The following is an 18,799-nucleotide window of genomic DNA, read 5'->3' as shown; positions in this document are numbered from 1 at the left end:
ATGGGAAAATGTAGAATTGTTAAAGTTGTAAAAGTAAAAATGGTATGTGAATATTAGTTATTCTTATTTCCATTACCCTTGTTTTATCTATTTTATTTATCTATTCATTTATTATTTATCTACCTATTGGTAGTCAGTATCTGGCACAGTAGAAAGAGTACTAATTTGGATTTAAACTTAGAAGATTCCCATTTGAATTCACAGTCTCCTACTTAATGTGTGACCTGAGGCAAGTTATTTTATCTTTCCGAGCCTCAGTTTTTTCATCTGTAAAATGAAAATAATAATACTTCCAATACCCAACTCTTGGGATTGTAAATAAAATACTTTGCAAACCTTATAATGCTATAAAGATGTGAACTATTATTGTTATTTCTGGGTAGCTTCAGGATTTATATCATTTTCCCAGCTACTTTGGAACAACTATATTTAGAGACTTCAATTTTTATAGTTAGGATGATAATGATGATAATAACAATAGCTAAATTAGAAACTTCCCTTAATCTTTTTGTCACTCAACTTTATCATTTTTTTTAACCTTGAACCTTTTTACTACTAAGCTTGTTGAAAGAAAAGTCCATGTTGCTTTCTTTTCTTTAACTCCACCTTATACTTTAATCCCTTAATGTGTTTTTATAAATATAGGATCATAGATTTGTTAGAGACCATCAATTCCTTTACTTTAGAGATGAGGAAAATGAAGGAAAAAAGAAGCTAAGAAATTTGTCCATTATCAAAATTAGCAAATGGCTAAGGCAGGATTCTAATTAAGTTTTTCTGGATTCCTACTCAGTACTCTTATTATTTGTTGTCACCTACCTGCCATACCATTCCACTTAAATCTTTCTCTCAAAGGTCATCAAATGAAAAATTATCCAACTGTAGTGGTGTTTTTGGAGTCCTTATCTGTTTTAACCTCTTAGATACATAGAAATCTATTGATTACAACTTCAAACCATTCCTCCTTCTTTGCTGTTCTACTGAACTTGATTGGTTCTTCTCTTACCTCCTTAATTGTCACTTCTCTGTTTTCTTTATTGTTTCCACTTCCTAATCCCCAATTTTTATATTCCTTAGGATTCTCTCCTGTAGCCCTTTCCTTTTCCCCTTCCTGTAGTTTCTTCTTTGACAATTGTATCTAATTTTGTGACTTTAAGTATAACTATAATAATGAGATTACAAAGTATGAATTATGGTTTGGAGGCAGATAACTGGATATGGCAATTGCTGATGATTGAATCAGTCTTCCTTGCTTTTGGCCTATAAAAGCAGTGTTCATAATTTCTAGAGATCTCTTGAGTGATTAACTCCACATTCTTTTCCTTATACCTTCTTCCAGAGTTTAACTAGAGGAGGAGATTTTTCTTTCCCTTTTCCTTTCCCCAAGGGGAGGTAATAACATTGTAATGGTCCATAGCAATGGGAGATGTGTTTATTATGTACATTGCCTGAGAAGGGAATTTCAGGACACTGTTAATAAATTCCAGTCTCCTCTGAATGTGTGTGTGTGGTGTGTGTGTGTGTGTGTGTGTGTGTGTGTGTGTATACACACCTGCGCCGGCATGTGTTTGTGGGGGGTGGGGTATGTGAGAGAAGGAAATGGATTTTCAACTTACTAGGGAATGAGTTTAGAATATAGTCTCCTAGAAGAGAAGAATGATTTTCTGGCCAGTACTAGTTGTAGAAGGGTAACTAGATGATATAGTGAGTAGAGTAATAGGCCTTAGTCAGAACAGCTCAACTTCATGAGTTCAAATCTAGTCTCAGACTCTAGCTGTGTGGTACTAGGTAAGTTACTTAACTCTATTTACCTCAATTTTTTCATCTGTAAAATGAGTTAGAGAAGGAAATGACAAGCCATTCCAGTATCTTTGCCAAGAAAACCCCAAATGGGGTCATAAAAAGTTGAACATGAATAAACACTCCTGGAAATTACCTTGAGGATAGCTCCAAGTTGAAGTATTGGGCCTTTCAGAGAACAAATTCCTAGTGAAGTATACTACTGGGAGAAAGACGAGGATGGTCCATATGGTTCTTACATAACATTCTATTTGGAGAGCGAAGTGTAGTGGCTGAAATAGAAGGTACAAGTCTGATGAGAAGAGGTTTGCTTATTCTGTAATTTCCAAGCCATATTTACCTTTTAGGAGACTCTAAGCATAAGAAAGTGCTATGACTCTTAGGCATACTGTATGAGTACACTCTGGGAAAGAGGAATTGTTTAGCAGAAGGACAGAAGGCTAATATCCCACCCCAAATTCCCTTTGGTCTGAATAAAAGAATGGGGGAAACTGAAAGACTATTTGATTGTTTTATATTTATGTATTTCTTTATAGTTGCCATTAGCATCTTGTACATTTTATCTGACCTCAGACAGTGAAACAAAAGATGTATTATACCCAAGAATTATACTGAGCATTGAATGCCATCATAGGATTTGGAGACCTTGTCATCTACCTTTGGGAAACCCTAGACATGGGGTATACTTAAACTATGTGATTTTTGTTTTTTAAATTTTGGAATCTTTTCTAGGTTAATTGAATCAACAAGTTAAAAAGGAAAATAAGTAGATCCATCTTTTGGGTTCAAGTTCTTAGGATTCTACCTCTTTCTTATGAGCCAAGAATCCTTATAGTGGATGGGTGGATTGGGACTCAGAACCTAGTTTACAAATTGTATATAATTCCTTTCTTTCTTTCTTTCTTTGGGGTCAAGTTCTTAAGATTCTATCTCTTTCTTATGAGCCAAGAATCCTTATAGTGGATGGGTGGATTGGGACTCAGAACGTAGTTTACAAATTTCATATAATTCCTTTCTTTCTTTTCTTACAATTCCTTTCTTTCTTTCTTTTCTTACAATTCCTTTCTTTCTTTTCTTACAATTCCTTTCTTTCTTTCTTTCTTTCTTTCTTTCTTTCTTTCTTTCTTTTTCTTTCTTTCTTTTTCTTTCTTTCTTTTTTCTTACAATTCCTTTCTTTCTTTCTTTCTTTCTTTCTTTCTTTCTTTCTTTTCTTACAATTCCTTTCTTTCTTTCTTTCTTTCTTTCTTTCTTTTTCTTTCTTTCTTTCTTTCTTTCTTTCTTTCTTTCTTTCTTTTCTTACAATTTCTTCTTTCTTTCTTTCTTTCGAAGTTAAATGACTTGTCCAGAGTCACACAGTTAGGAAGTGTTAAGTGTCTGAGGACAGATTTGACCTCAGGTCCAATTGTCTGAGGTCAGATTTGAACTCAGGTCCTCCTGACTTCAGGGCTGGTGCTCTATCCATTGTGCCACCTAGCTTCCCCCTATAATTTATTTTATTAGACTGTAACTTTGATGTTAACTGGAATTGTATTCTATTTGTTGTATCTTTTATTATATCTAAGTAACCATTTAGTGAATATTTCTTGAATGAATCAAGAGAGGGAAGAAAAAAATAAAAGCAAGAGAAAAAGGTTGTGAAGCTGGCAATATGGCAACAGTGAAACAGTGGAAATAATGTTGTAAATTAAGAGACACTTAATTTCTCACTCTTTTGCTCCATAATAGTTGATTTTACCTTAAAAATTATATAGTAAGAAGAGGTGTTGCCTTCATTTATGAGAAAGAGCAGACTGATAAAGCACATGGACCAATCATTGTTCTTTCTTTCCTCTTCATTTTTTCTTTTCTTCTTAATTCTTAATCTTATTAGCTCCTGCAAAGAAATCTCCATTCTAGAAAACAGACAAATAATTTAACATTTTCAGCTTGTTGGGTCAAAGGGTATGTGTTTCAGTGCCTAACCTTTCATTTTTGGTTTAATCTTTCTTCTTGAAATGTTATAAAAATATTTTCATGTAATTTTGGCATTAGAATAAAATAATTATTGGTATTACTGAATAAAACTTCCTCTGGAAGGTGGATCTACTAGGTGATAGATTATTTTTGGTCACAGCAACTCAGTGAAAATTGACCTCTAAGGCCATTATAAAAAAAAAAAAATTGAAGAAAGAAGAGGAAAATAATTGTTGCTATAAAGTTGTATCTAATTCTCTTGTTTTGTGTGACTACAAATAAATCCAGTTTGAGTTAAGGGAAAAAATAATGTTGACTATATAACATCTTTTTTAATTCCACAAAGGACTTAGAGTCCTGTGATTCAGGATGATAAAGTTAAAATATCACTTTAAAATGGAAATGGGAATTTTTAAGGTTACCAATCTTTGTGTAAAAAAAAAAAAAGATATAATTGAGGCTGTTCAAGACACTCCCTTTTTATCATCTTGTTTTGCATTAAGCACAACTAAGTTCAGTTTTAATCAACTGCAAAATGACAACCAAGAGCTTTTCTTTTATAAGTAGATTTTGGTAAATTATTTTTAACTCATAGTTTGAGCTTAAGAAGTGTCACATTGTGGAAAGCTGGTCAGTAACTGTGGAGCATCTGAAGTTTGAAAACTTTTTTTTTTTTTTTTTTGCTCTTTGATGGCCTATAGCCATCAACATGCCACATAGTTACACTGAAAACAGTGTGGTTACTGCTTAGATTATCATGAAAAAAAAGAGAAAAAAGAAAAGCCAAGAGCGTCAAGGAAAATAAAGAAAATGATAGGTCTAAAGGCCAAACTTAATGAGAAGATTCAGATGAAAAAGACTATCAAGATGCATGAAAAGAGAAATACCAAGACAAAGAATAATTTAAAAAACTCCCACAAGGATCAATGCCTGCATATCTTCTGGATAGAAAGAGATGTCCCAAGCCAAAGTTCTTTCCAACATGATTAAACAGAAATGAAAAGAAAAAGCTGGTAAATGGGAAGTACCCTTGCCAAAAATTTAGGCCTAGGGAAAAACAGAAGTGTTAAAAGTTATACATACAGGAAAGAGAAAGAAGAAGGCTTAGAAGAGAATGGTTACTAAAGTCAGCTTTGTTGGGGATGACTTTACTTGAAAATCACTAAAATATGAAAGATTTATTAGACCAATGGGTTTGTGTTTTAAGAAGATTCATGTAACTCATCCTGATCTTAAAGCCACTTTTTGCCTACCCATACTTGGTATGAAGAAGAATCCCTCCTCTCCATTATATACATCTTTGGGTGTTATTACCAAAGAGGCTGTCATTAAAGTGAATGTGAGTGAGCTGGGTCTTATGACACAAGGAAACAAAGTTATCTAGGGAAAATATGCACAGGTTACCAACAATCTAGAAAATGATGTATAAATGCTATCTTACTTGTTTGCTTGACTGACTGAATGAAGTTTTACATCTTTGATGATTGTTAAAGATTCTACAATGTATCAGGAAAACCACAGCAGTTACTATATTGAACAATCACAAAACAAACCCAAAAACCCAGTTCTACACATTGGTTGTTTTGATTTGATGTTAACTTTGAAAAGAGATGAGACACTGTTTTCTTTTATGAGATTTTTCCCCGTTTAGGAGTGGTAATAATTAAAAAAAAAAAAAAAAAAAAAGCTTGTCGCTACAAAAAATACTGTCACATTGCAAAACTAGAACAGCTGTTGAAAATCCTATATTTTATGAGATCACAGCTTTTGAAAGGAAGAGTGTAATAGGCTTTAAATAGAGAAAATTCTGATTGAGCATGGATTTGGTCTTTAATTTTACATTTTAAAAATAAGTTACATGCTACCAATGCCTTATGTGATTGCCTGCCACTTCTTAGCTTATTGTATATAATTATTAAGTGAGCCTACCCTAAAGACTAACAATCTCATTTAGAAATAATACAAAAACACCAGCTGTGTTACTTTGGGTTTCCCCTTTATTATACTACCTGCTCTCTTCTACTTACTCTTATGGGAATATATCCCAGGAGACAGAGTATATTCAGGCTTATAGGACAATATAATTATATTTTCAGAATAGTACTGAAATGAGTGGGGTGGGAGAAATGACTGCCAGATTAAAGGGAATGCTATGAAGAGTTAGGGAGAAAGTTGGAAGAAAACAAAGGTGGATGACAGTACTTAAAATCCAGAGACAATGGATACCATCAAAACTTTTTTTCAATCAGCCAACAAGAAATTACTATATACTGACGATTTCCAAGTTGTTGTCACCCAAACTGGAAAATAGAATCACAGAATGTCAGAACTGGAAAGGATTTCAGAAACCATCTAGTCCAACCCAAATCTAAACAAGACCCACTACTCTATCACCCCCAGCATTCCATCTGACATCTTCAGTGAGGACAATTCCCAAACCTTTATAAGCAGCTCATTTCGCTTTTGAATAGTGCCACTGTTTAGAAAATTATTTTCTTTAACATAGGAGCCAAATCTCCCTGTCTGAAACTTTTATCATTGGTATTTTTTCCATCAACAAAACAAATCTAATTTTTGAATATCATATCCTTTAACTATTTGAATTCAATATTTGAATTCAGTATTCAAATACAAAGAAATGTAACTGCCATTCAGTTATTAAGACTAGATAAGAATTGAGGTAAGGCTTCTTTTACCTAGTTAAAAAAATCAATCTGAAAGGAGAAGACCCTCAGAGTTTCTGGCCAAAACAGAAACAATTGCTAATTACATTTATTCTGACTCAAACTAATTAACTATCATTCAGAGTGATTTGGGTTTGAGGCATGGTCCTTGAGAAAGAAAAAATAGCCCCTAAAGGCTCTTTCTGGAGGTTTCAATAATCTATTAAAAAAAAAAAAACCAGTTCTTTGAGCAGAGCACCTACAGGTAAAAGGGTATGATGCCCTATGTGGAGAGAGAGAGAGAGAGAGAGAGAGAGAGAGAGAGAGAGAGAGAGAGAGAGAGAGAGAGAGAGAGAGAGAGAGAGAGAGAAAGAATGCGCTATGTGTCTGGTTATCTGACCAGTTGGGTATCCAGCGGGGCAAATATACTCATAGAAGTTGTTGTTTGTCCTTTATTATTAAAGAGGATCATGACATCAGGGAGGTATTGCCATGACATGAAAATGAGTTGTATTTATAGTGAGGATATGTTGTGCAGGCACCATCCTCACTTTCTCCTCCACAGCCATTTGATCCTCCAAGTTATCTAGTAGCTATATACTTACATGTGTACATGTTATTTTCCTCAGTAGAATGTAAAATTCTTGAAGATAAGGAGGGCCTGTTTCATTTTTTATTTTTGTTTTTATGTCACTATTATTGTTTAGTTATTAAGTCATGTCCAATTCTTTATAACCTTGTGGATCATAGTATACAATCCTATCCATGGAGTTTTCTTGGCAAAGGTATGGGAGTAGTTTTCCATCTTTCTCCAGGGAATTAAAGCAAACAGAGGTTAAATAACCTGGTACTAAGTGTGTGAGGCCAGATTTAAGCTCAGGTCTTCTTGACTCCAGGTTCAGGATTCTATCCACTGAGCTTCTTTTATATCTCTAGTATCTAGCTGATAATAGACACTTGATAAATATTTGCTGGGGATAGAATCTCAGATCTTCTCGGATGTTATATTCTATTTGGACAGTCAAAATATGAAGATAGTCATGTGGCTGAATGGAAAGACTATTGGGTTTTTATCTGTAAAACAAGATTAGATGACTTTTGAAGTCCTTTTCAATTCCAAATCTGTTCTAAGTTGACAGATTTCAGAGAAACCTGGAAAGACTTACAAGAACTGATGCTAAGTGGAGTGAGCAGAACCAGGAGAGCATTGTACACCATAATAGCAATATTATTCAATAATCAGTTATGTTAGACTTGAGTCTTTTCAGTAATGCAAAGATCCAAGACAATTCTAAGAACTCCTAATGGATATGTTGTCCATATCCAGAGAAAGAACTATGGAATCTGAATGCAGATCAAAGAATATTTTTGTAATTTTCTTTTCCTTTCATGTGGCTTTCCCCTTTTGTTCTGATTCTTTTTTCACATAACTAATGTGGAAATATATTTAAAGTGATTGTACATGTATAACCTATATCAGATTGCTGGCTGTCTTGGGAAGGGGGAATATTTTTGCCTCAATATTCATTAGGGAAATTGGCCTATAATTTTTACCCTATCTGGTTTAGGTATCAGCACCATATCTGACATAAAAAGGAATTTGGTCCTTCTTTCCTATTTTTTTCAAATAGTTCATATAGTATTGGAATGAATTGTTCTTTAAATATTTGGTAGAATTCACATGTAAATCCATCTGGCTCTGGAGATTTTTTTTTTTTTAGGGAGTTGATTAATACCTTGTTTTATTACTCTTTCTAAAATGGGACTATTTAAAAATATTCTTTCCTCTTCTGTTAACCTGCACAATATATATTTTTATAGATATTCTTCCATTTCACTTAGATAATCAAATTTATTGACATATAGTTGGGCAAAATAACTCCTAATCATTGCTCTAATTTCCTCTTCATTGATGGAAAGTTCTCCCTTTTCATTTTTGAGATTCACAGTTTGATTTTCTTCTTTCCCTTTTCTAATCAAATTAGCTAAAGGTTTAACTATTTTGTTTTTTTTTCATAACACCAACTCTTAGTTTTATTTATTAATTCAATAGTTTTATTACTTTCAATTTTATTAATCTCCCCTTTTATTTTCAAATTTGGTATTAATTGAGAGTTTTTAATTCGTTCTTTTTCTAGCTTTTCTTTTTAGTTGTAAGTGCAATTCATTGATCTTCTCTTTCTCTATTTTATGTAAATAAGCATCTAGAGATATACAATTTCCTCTAATAGCCACTTTGGCTACGTCACACATATTTTTGTATTTTGTCTTATTATTATCATTCTTTTGGATGGAATTATTGATTGTGCCTATGATTTGTTGTTTTACCCATTCCTTCTTTAGGATTAGATTATTTAGTTTCCAATCAATTTTTGATTTATTTTCCCTTGGCTTTTTATTGCATGTGATTTTTATTGCATCATGATCTGAAAACAATGCATTTAACTCTTTCTGCCTTTCTGCATTTGATTTTGAGGTTTTTATGACCAAATACATGGTCAATTTTTATATAAGTTCCATGAACTGTTGAGAAAAAAGTATACTCCTTTCTGTTTCCATTCAATTTTCTCCAAAGATCTATTATATCTAACTTTTCTAAAGTTCTGCTTACTTTATTTTGTGATTCAATTTATATAGTTCTGAGAAAGAAAAGTTGAGATCCCATGCTCATAAAATAGTGTAGTTGAATCCATTAACCAGTCTTTGGAAGAAGTTGAACATAATGCAATTTGGCATTCTCTCTTTCTCTTTCTAACCTTGATAGTCATAATCCCTCTTTGTCACTATCTCATGTCACTTTTGATTACACTCCTAGCCTTTTCTGAAAAGCAGTGGAGAGGGGACAGCTAAAGAGTGAGGAATATTTCACATATGATAAAAAGGTAGATTTTAATGACTGGAGTGCATGAAAGCATTAAAAGAGGACTTGTGTTTGAATCCTAACTTGTATTTACTAGCTTTCTAGTCTTAGACAATTCGTCTTCCCTTTTTGTTTCCTCAGCTACAAAATGAAGGTGTTGACTTGACTTGCTTCTCCCCAACTTTCATTCTGCTTAGTTCCATTTCAATTAGTCTATACCCTTTCCTTTGCCTCCTCTATTTTCAAGTGGTGGCCACATCACTTACTTTACCTCGTCCTTCTGTCCTCAATACTGCTGGCTGCCAATATTCTCAAGGTCTCTCTTAAGAGCTTTGGAATCAATTGTGAGATGTGGGAAATACTGGCAAAAGACCACATAGCACATGACATGCCCACCTCAAAGAAAGTACTGTGTTCCATGATTGAAGCAGAATTATAGTAGCTCAACCCCCCATCCCCCAAACCATAAGATGCACAAATGTAAAAGACTCTAAATGTCCATATAGATTATTTGTGCCCAACCTGTGGCAGATCTTTTTTAGCTCGTAGTTTTACAGTTAGTCACAGTTGGACACAGTGATATTGACTCTAACATAGTGATGCCATTTTGGACATCTTTGAGAATGAAGATAAACTACTAATACTATCTTCAACCTGCTTCTACTTAGCTGAATACCAACCCTGAGTCTCTTACCTCTCTGATCCTCTAGCCACTTTCTAATTTCAGCCTGACTTAGGACAGAATACTTGTATCTTGGAGTTCCCAATTATTTCCCTTTGCTTAGTCCTAGACTCCTCTTCTCTTCCACCCTAGGGTCACTTCAGCCATTTCCAAAGAAAGCATTTTCCTTATGAATGATTTTCTTCAGGAATGCTTCAGAAAAGTCCTATAAAGACTTAAAACTGATGCTGAATGAAGTGAACAGAAGCAAGAGAACATCGTACATAATAACACTGTATTTTGGATACAGTGATCCAAAATAATTCTAATAGACTTGGGATGGAAAATGCCATCTGCATACAGAGAGAACTATGAAAATGGAATGTGGATCAAAGCATGTTATTTTCACCTTTGTTTTTTCTTTCTCATTGTTTCCCCATTTTGTTTTGTTTTTTTTTTTCTTTTACAATATGACAAATATGGAAATGTGTTAAAAATTGTTATACGTGTATAATATATCAGATAGCTTGACATCTTGAGGAGAGGAGAAATAAGGGAGAGAAGGAGAAAAAAATTTGGATCTTACAAGTCTTAAAAAACTAATGTTGAACATTATCTTTACATGTAATTGGAAAAATAAAATACTTTTAAATAAAAAAAAAAGAATGATTTTCTTATGGCACTAATATCACCCTGCAAACTTGTTAAGCCTAAAGAATATATATATATTTGTAAAAGCTTTCTGAATCTTGCTCTAGAATAAATAAAATACACAGTACTACTTCCAGAGAGTTGCATTATACTGAAATTCACTTATCAAAATGTTTTCAAAAAATGCTACAAATTCATAGACCTCATGTTAAGAACCTATACATCTAGAAACTGGAGGAGAGATTCCAGGTATTAACGAAAAGATGGTCAATTCTTTCAAATCTCTGACAGTATCATTATTTTTCACATCTTGGTCTTCCTACCTACATAATTCCAAGTAATGTATATGTAATATTATTTATTTACTTGTTCAATAAACTTTCATATCAATCAAGGACTGAGGATACAAAGATGCTAAACTACTTAACAAGCATACAATATGAATGCCAGGAAGACTTGGTTCAAGTCTTGACTCTAACACATAGCTTCTGTGTGATCTTGGGCAAATCATTTACTCCCTTAGCAATCTAGGCAATTTCCTAATATTATAAATTTCAAATAAAGTACCATCCTACACTGGTAGAGAGTTACCTCACCTGGGAGTTCCTTATAGCAATGAAATATTGTAACAGCTTTTGTTCTTATTTCTATCCCTAGAAAGTAAATGTGGATCAGAAAGATAAGAGCTGGGAACAGGTATAAAAATGCTATAAGATTTATAAAGGAAGAAGATTACTTTCAGTTTTGGAAATCACTCAAGGCTTCATTTAAAAAGTAGCATTCAAGTAAACGTGTATCAGAAAGATAAGCGCTGGGAACAGGTATAAAAATATCATAAGGATTATAAAGGAAGGAGATTACTTTTAATTTGGGAAATCACTCAAGGCTTCATTAAAGTAGCATCCTACCCCAAAGAGATACTAAAGAAAGGAAAGGGACCTGTATGTGCCAAAATGTTTGTGGCAGCCCTGTTTGTAGTGGCTAGAAGCTGGAAAATGAAAGGATGTCCATCAACTGGAGAATGGTTGAGTAAATTGTGGTATATGAATGTTATGGAATATTATTGTTCTGTAAGGAATGACCAGCAGGATGAATACAGAGAGGACTGGTGAGACTTACATGAACTGATGCTGAGTGAAATGAGCAGAACCAGGAGATCATTATATACCTCAACAACGATACTGTTTGAGGATGTATTCTGATGGAAGTGGACCTCTTCGATAAAGAGAGCCTTAATTGATCAAAGATGGACAGAAGCAGCTATACCCAGAGAAAGAACACTGGGAAATGAATATAAACTGCTTGCATTTTTGTTTTTCTTCCCTGGTTATTTATACCTTTTGAACTCAATTCTCCCTGTGCAACAAGAAAACTGTTCGGTTCTGCACACATATATTGTATCTAGGATATACTGCAACCCATTCAACATGAAAAGGACTCTTGCCATCTGGGGGAAGGGGTGGAGGGAGGGAGGGGAAAAATCGGAACAGAAGTGAATGCAAGGGATAATGCTGTAAAAAATTACCCTGGCATGCGTTCTAGCAATAAAAAGTTATTTAAAAAAATAAAATAAAATAAAAAAGTAGCATCCAAGGTAAGTCTGAAGGCAGAAAATTTCAGCTAGCAGAGTAGTGGAGATGCAGTAGGGTAGAATGAACCCCTAGAATTCTAGGGGTAGCACATGTCTAGAGTTCCTCTTGAAGCTTCTTGGGATTTCAGGGATATGTTGGCTCGTGGCTGACTTATTTCTTCTAACCATATAGTGACCCATTGCTAAAAAAGACCTTATATGTAATATGACATGAAAGATGGTGAGTAGTCTTTTGATTATCTTGATGCTTCATGATAGCAACTAGGGAAGCAAAGTGCTTCATCTCTTAGAATAATAGATGATTTCCAGATGGTACTCTCTTGCACATAGCTGGTAAGAGTGGCTCCAAGTGTGGAGAAGGGAATGGTCCTTTTCTCTCTCGGTTTCATGTGAATCCTACCCAGTAGTAATTAGTTAAAGCTAGGCAAATGTGCAAACAGGCCCTTCCCTCTGCTTCTTTTATTTACTTATTTATTTAATCTAAAGTAGGTGACCTTGTGATTTCATAGGTTCGAGGATCTGCAAATGATGATGCAGAGGCTATAAGAGTGATTTCCGTTATAAAAGAAGTATAAAGGACTTTATGGGAGGGAAATCTTTTATATTGGAGAAAACTATCAGCTGAAAGATAATTTGATCAGTATGAACATTTTCTGACAGGTTTTCACTATCCAAGTATTTGGACAGTGAAACATTGAGGTAGAATGTAAAGCTTTTAATTAGCAGTATTGTAAAAATGATTTTATATTTTAATGAAGTTTAAATATCAACTTCTCAATGTTAACCATAATTATAAATTATTGAATTCTATTGTAATAATTATATAAATGAATTCTATGATTCCTTTTATGCTTAGCATTCTTCTTTTTCTTTAGGAATAAACTACTTGACTCACACCAGATTCACATTTATAGACTTAGTACCTTAAAAAAAAAAAAAAAACTTTCTCCACCCTTCTCTTTTTGAGAAATCCTTGTGATTTGAACTATAAGAAAATTATTCCCTAGAGGTAAGGACTAAACAAGCTAAGGAATGTGACAAAGGTAAAGATGTCCTGCAGGTAGTTTGTAGTGGTTTTCAAGGTCCAGTTGTTAAATGTTCAGTATGAGCATATACACCTCAGAAACTGTCAAATAGCAAATCAGAATTATTTATGTTTATTAAACAAGTGATGTTAGAGAAAATGTTAAAAATGAAGATTAAACAATGTTGTATATACATTTTTTTTTCTGAAAGAAAAAAGAATTTTAAGATTTAACAATATTTAAAACAGGAATAGCAAGTTTTAGGATTGACTTTTATCTTACAGGTACAACTTTTTTAAATGAGTCTGCTTTTGGGAACAGGACATACTAAACTAAATGGTCACCCATCTTTTTTCTCAAACCACTTCCCCAGTGTTTAAAAATAGGATTGTACTATTTTCCTTGATTGATTGCCCTTTTTTTCTAGCATCAGATGAGAAGTTTTGGCATTTCAACAAACAGGTTGAATTTGGTTGATATGACAGGATCAAATAAAATGCAGCAATAAATGAACAAACATGAAATAATAAATAGATCTAGTTGTTAAATATTTACAAGCATACTTCTAGACAGAGGCTACCCTAATTCCTCTATTTAAAGGTCAGGTTTCCCCAAAACCCATGTCATAAACTGTAATGTCTGGGCTCATAATAGGAAGTGATATAGTGCTCTGGCATATATGAATCCAGTTGAGTGATTCCTTTATACATTTTGTTCTTAATCTGGAGTCCATGAACTTAAATTTTTTTTATAAGGCTGTATTTCAATGTAATTGGCTTCCTCTGTATTACTGTATAATTCATTTCATTCATTTAAAAACATGATTCTGATAAGAAGTCCATTTGCTTCACCAGATAGCTAAAAAGTCCAAAACACACAAAAGATTAAGAACTAAACATGAATAGAGATGAATTGTGTAAAAGAATGAAGTTGGAAAAGGGCAGGAGATTAGTAACACCTACCCATCCATTTTGACTTTAAGAGAGATTGTGTAAAAGAGGAAATAGTATGAAATAGGGATGGAAAGGTGGGTTGGATCAGATTTATAGAGTTCTGAAAAATTAGAATTAGGAATTTGTATCCTATTTTGTAGCTAGTAGAGACATCATAAAGATTTTTTGAATAGCAAAATGATAGGATAAATATCAATAACAGGCAAACAATATAAGGTTTTATTAAAGAGGGGGAGAAACTGGACTCAAAGAGAAGTGTTAGGAGGCTATTATATTAATATAGGCTAGTGGTATTGAAGATACATGCTTCAATGGCTAAGGTGGGTAAGACTTCCCTTTTTTAAATGTGAGTGGAGAGGAGAAGAAATATGTAAAAGACATTTCCAAGTCAAGGAAAGAAAGGCAAAAAAGTCCTTATTTTCAAAAAGTTAACATTCTACTGGAGGAGACAACATGCAAATATATATATAAACAAATCATATGCAGGACAAATTAGGATAGTCTTAGAAGGCACTAAAATTAAGGAGCATCATAGGCTTTAGAGCAAGAAGGGATCTTATATATTATCAAGTTCAGCCCTCTATTTTATAGATGAGGAGAAAGATCCAGAAGTTAAATGACTTACCCAAGGTCACACCAAAAGGAAAACAAAAGAAATTTGGAATTCAAACCCAGATCCTCTGATTCCAAATCCAATGCTTTCCTCCCCAATTTTTGCACTCTATTGCTTCATGAAGTCATAAAAGTAGACAAGATCATTAAGATAAAAAATATAGTTTTGTGAAAACATTTGCGATTTGGAGATGGGAAAAATAGAAAAACCATTATAGAAAGCTAATATAATGTGGTCAGGCAAATAGGAAGAGAAGCAGGAGAGATCAGTGCCCTGGAAGGTAAGGGAGAAAAGAAAAGTAGGAAACTAGTTTTCAGAGTAGAGAGAGTGCTGGTCTTGGAGTCAGGAAAACATCAATTCAAATTCACCCTCAGATAGTCATTAACTCTATGTTCCTGGGCTAGTCACTTAATTGATTCTCTCATCTCCAAATGGATATAATAATATCACCTGCTTCTAAGGATTGTTGTGAGGATAAATTAAAATAACATTTGCAAAATAAAATGCTATAAAATAATAATAATTATTATATTGTATTGCCCAACATTTAAGGAGGTTAAGAACAAAGAAATAGTTATTGGATTTGGCAACTGAGTCCAACGTTAGACTTGGAGAGGTCAGTTTCAACAAAGTATTAGGGATATAGGTTAGAAAATAAGGAACTGAGAAGTTAGTAGGTAGTGGAAGTTGCATGTATCAACTATTCTTTCTAGACTTTTGGTAGTGGAAGTAAGTGGAGTGAAATGAGATAGCTAACAAGAGAGTAGCAGAGTTAAGGAAAGGTTTTTTTTTTTTTTTTTTTTTTTTTTAGTATTAGAGAGACATAAGTATATTTTTAGTTCGTAGAAAAACAATAGTGGAAGGACTTGATTGAAGGTAAGAAAGTAAAAGGGGAATGATACATGGGGCATGTTCCCAGTAGAATAAAGGATTGAATTTAGTATACAAATTCAGGACTTAACCTTGACAGTGGATAGGAGGGAACTTGTATTGTTGGAGACAGGAGGGAAAGATCAAGAAAATGCAAGTTCACATAATCAGGAATTTATAGTTGTAAGGACCTCAGAGATGATATAATCTCTCAGAATATCATAGAATTGGAAAATTGGAAGGCTTTTTCAGAGGATATCTTGTCTGATCTCCACACAAAGAGAACCCCTACAGGAACAGGTGATCATCTAGCTTCTGCTTAAAGATCCTTCTGGAGAGGAGCTCAACCTTTTCATTTTACAAACAAGGGAAGTGAGTCTAGGGAGGCCATCATCATTCCTTATGGGCCTTCCCAACAAAATTAGGAGTGAAACAAAGATGTCCCTTATCACCACTATTATTCAATATATTTCTAGAAATCCTAATTATAGCAATAAGACTTCAAGAACTAATTGAAGGAATTGAATAGGCAATAAGTAATCAAAACTATCACTCTTTGTGAATGACAAGAGTCTATATCTCAAAAGAAACCCAGTGATTATATGAACAAAATTACAAAGTATTTTTCATACAAATAATGACAGATCTATAAACAATTGGAAAAAATTGATTGCTCATGGATAGACTGAGATGATATAGTAAAATGACAATTCTACTAAAGTTAATTTACTTATTCAGTGTCATGCCAAAGTAACCAGTAATTAATTTATAGAGCTAGAAAACAGAGTAACAAAATTTATCTAGAGAACATAAGGTCAAAAATATTAAGGGAATTGATAAAAAAATGAGTTAAGGAAGATAGCTTAATAGTTCCAGATTACAATCTATGTAACAAAGCAATAGTCATCAAAACAATCTGCTACTGGCTAAGAAATAGAATGATAGATCAGTGGAATAAATTAGATATATAATACATAGTAAATAATAATCTAGTATTAAAAACAAATATGCAAGCTTTTGGGATAAAAATTCACCATTTGACAGAAATTTCAGGGAAAACTGGAAAGTAGTTCGGCAGAAATTAAGGATAGACCAGCATCTTATACTATAAACCAAGATAAGGTCAAAATGGTAAATGATTTAGTCATAAAGGGTGATATCATAAATAAATTAGGAGAGCATGGAAAAACATACTTGTCAATCTATGGATCAATCATGAAAAACTCAACTACTCTGATCAAGACAATAATTCAAGATAATTCCAAAGGACCTATGATGCTGTCCATTCCTATGAATGATGAACTATGAATGCAGTATGAAAAATTCTTTTCTAAAACTTTATTTTTATTGTTTTATCTTGATTATGTTTGTGTTTTGTTTTGTAATATGGCTAATTTGAAAATATATTTTGCATTACTTCACATAGATAATTGATATCAAATTGTTTGCCTTTTCAAAGAAGGGAAAGGGGTAGAAAGGAGGGAGAGAATTTGGAATTCAAAATTTCCAAAAAGAATATTGAATTTTTATACATATAATTGGGCATTTTTTTTACATTGTAAGTGGGACATATTTAATGAATTAAATTCATTATATTATAATCATAAGAAAAAAATTTTTTTTAAAGAATCTTACGGGTTTATTCCACCTTATCTCATAATGCCTTGTATAGAGGTGATAGGAAAAAACTGAGATTGTGTACTGCAATGCTGTTATGAACAGTAGATCTTAAGTTACCATGATTTCCCTGTCTTTTTTAATGATAGATATTTGGGTAAAATACCTTTAAAGTTTGTGATAGGGTATGGACTTGGTGGTTTGAGTAGTAAAGTCTATCTATACCTGAGACACATTCAAGTGAGCTTGAAATTTTGGACAAAGTGGACACTTTGGTTCTGGTATGCCTAGACTCTCTAGTGTTCAATGGAGGGTCAGCATTACTTAGGATTAATTCTAGTCTTTTTAGAATTCTTTCAGGATATTGCAGATGAAAAACTGGGATTCAGTACTAACATACTTTGATCATTTATGAAGATAATGCAGAGGCTTATAAGAGGATAAAAAGTAGGAGTTCTAGTGAATACTACTCTAGCCCCAACTGTTCATTGTCTGATCTGGATCCTGATACCTCAATGCCATAAGAATTGAAGAACAGAATAAGGCTGAATTCAGGAAAAGCACACATATTTTCTCATTGCATGATTGGGTATGAGATATGCTCAAGGTGAAACCCACAAAATTTAGCTCACTGATTCCCCATCATTCAGTTAAAAATCTAGGCAGATTCCTCTATCTATGATGGGAGATCTCAGAAATCATATCAAAGAAATATTGGTTATTAGCATCATCACAGAATTTAGTAGCCCTTATGTATCACCTATATTAGTGGTATCTAAGAAAAATAAAACTATATTCATTTGTATTGATTACTGAACTTTGAACAGAAGGATTAAAGTGAGCTATAACACGCATACACAATGCCCTGAATTATCTTCTAGCAGCCAGTTGTTTTCAGTCTTGATCTTGTATTGTGAATACAACCAGATTCCTAAGTCTGAGGAAGACAAAGAAAAAGAAAGCCTTCATCTCTCCAGCAGCATATAAATTAGCTAGCTATTGGAAAGCACACTGATACAAGGTAATTGAGAGACTAGGCAACTTGTTTACAAAATAGTCCCAGAGAATAGTTAGGACCATTCATGTCAATCATCTCTTACCCATAGGAGAGTTAGATGGATTTTCATTATGAGGAAATGGAGAGAACTAATAAGAACACGGAAAAGACTCTGCCAAAGACTTTATGACCTAGATATGGACACTGAAAGTGATTTATCTAATGAAGAAAATTGAGTATATATTATAGGACAGAAGTGAACCCAAAGACAACTCCTTTTCTGCCAAATACAGCTGTAGAGACTCACAAAGTAGAGATTTAATCCATAAAATTAGAAAATACTCTTAGCCAACTTGTAATACTTGCCAGCTCAGGGGAAGACATACAAATGATTCTGTTAGTCAGCCCAAACCAACTGATATAGGAAAAGAGAGACCAGTCAGTGACAGGAAAACTAGGCCTAATAGATTTCTTTAATTTCTAAGTATTATGGATATATGTGTGCTTTTGAAATATGCATGAGCCCTATATATAGTTAGGCATGT

General features: G+C 33.4%; 1 pseudogene; it reads left to right on the top strand.

The window, feature by feature from the left end:
- LOC127546553 (ribosome biogenesis protein NSA2 homolog) lies at positions 1–5,742 on the top strand (annotated as a pseudogene).
- The last annotated feature ends 13,057 nt before the right edge of the window (positions 5,743–18,799 follow it).

This window comes from Antechinus flavipes, chromosome 1, assembly GCF_016432865.1.
Source record: "Antechinus flavipes isolate AdamAnt ecotype Samford, QLD, Australia chromosome 1, AdamAnt_v2, whole genome shotgun sequence".
Lineage (NCBI taxonomy): Eukaryota > Metazoa > Chordata > Mammalia > Dasyuromorphia > Dasyuridae > Antechinus > Antechinus flavipes.
This window is presented reverse-complemented; position numbering and strand designations above follow the sequence as displayed.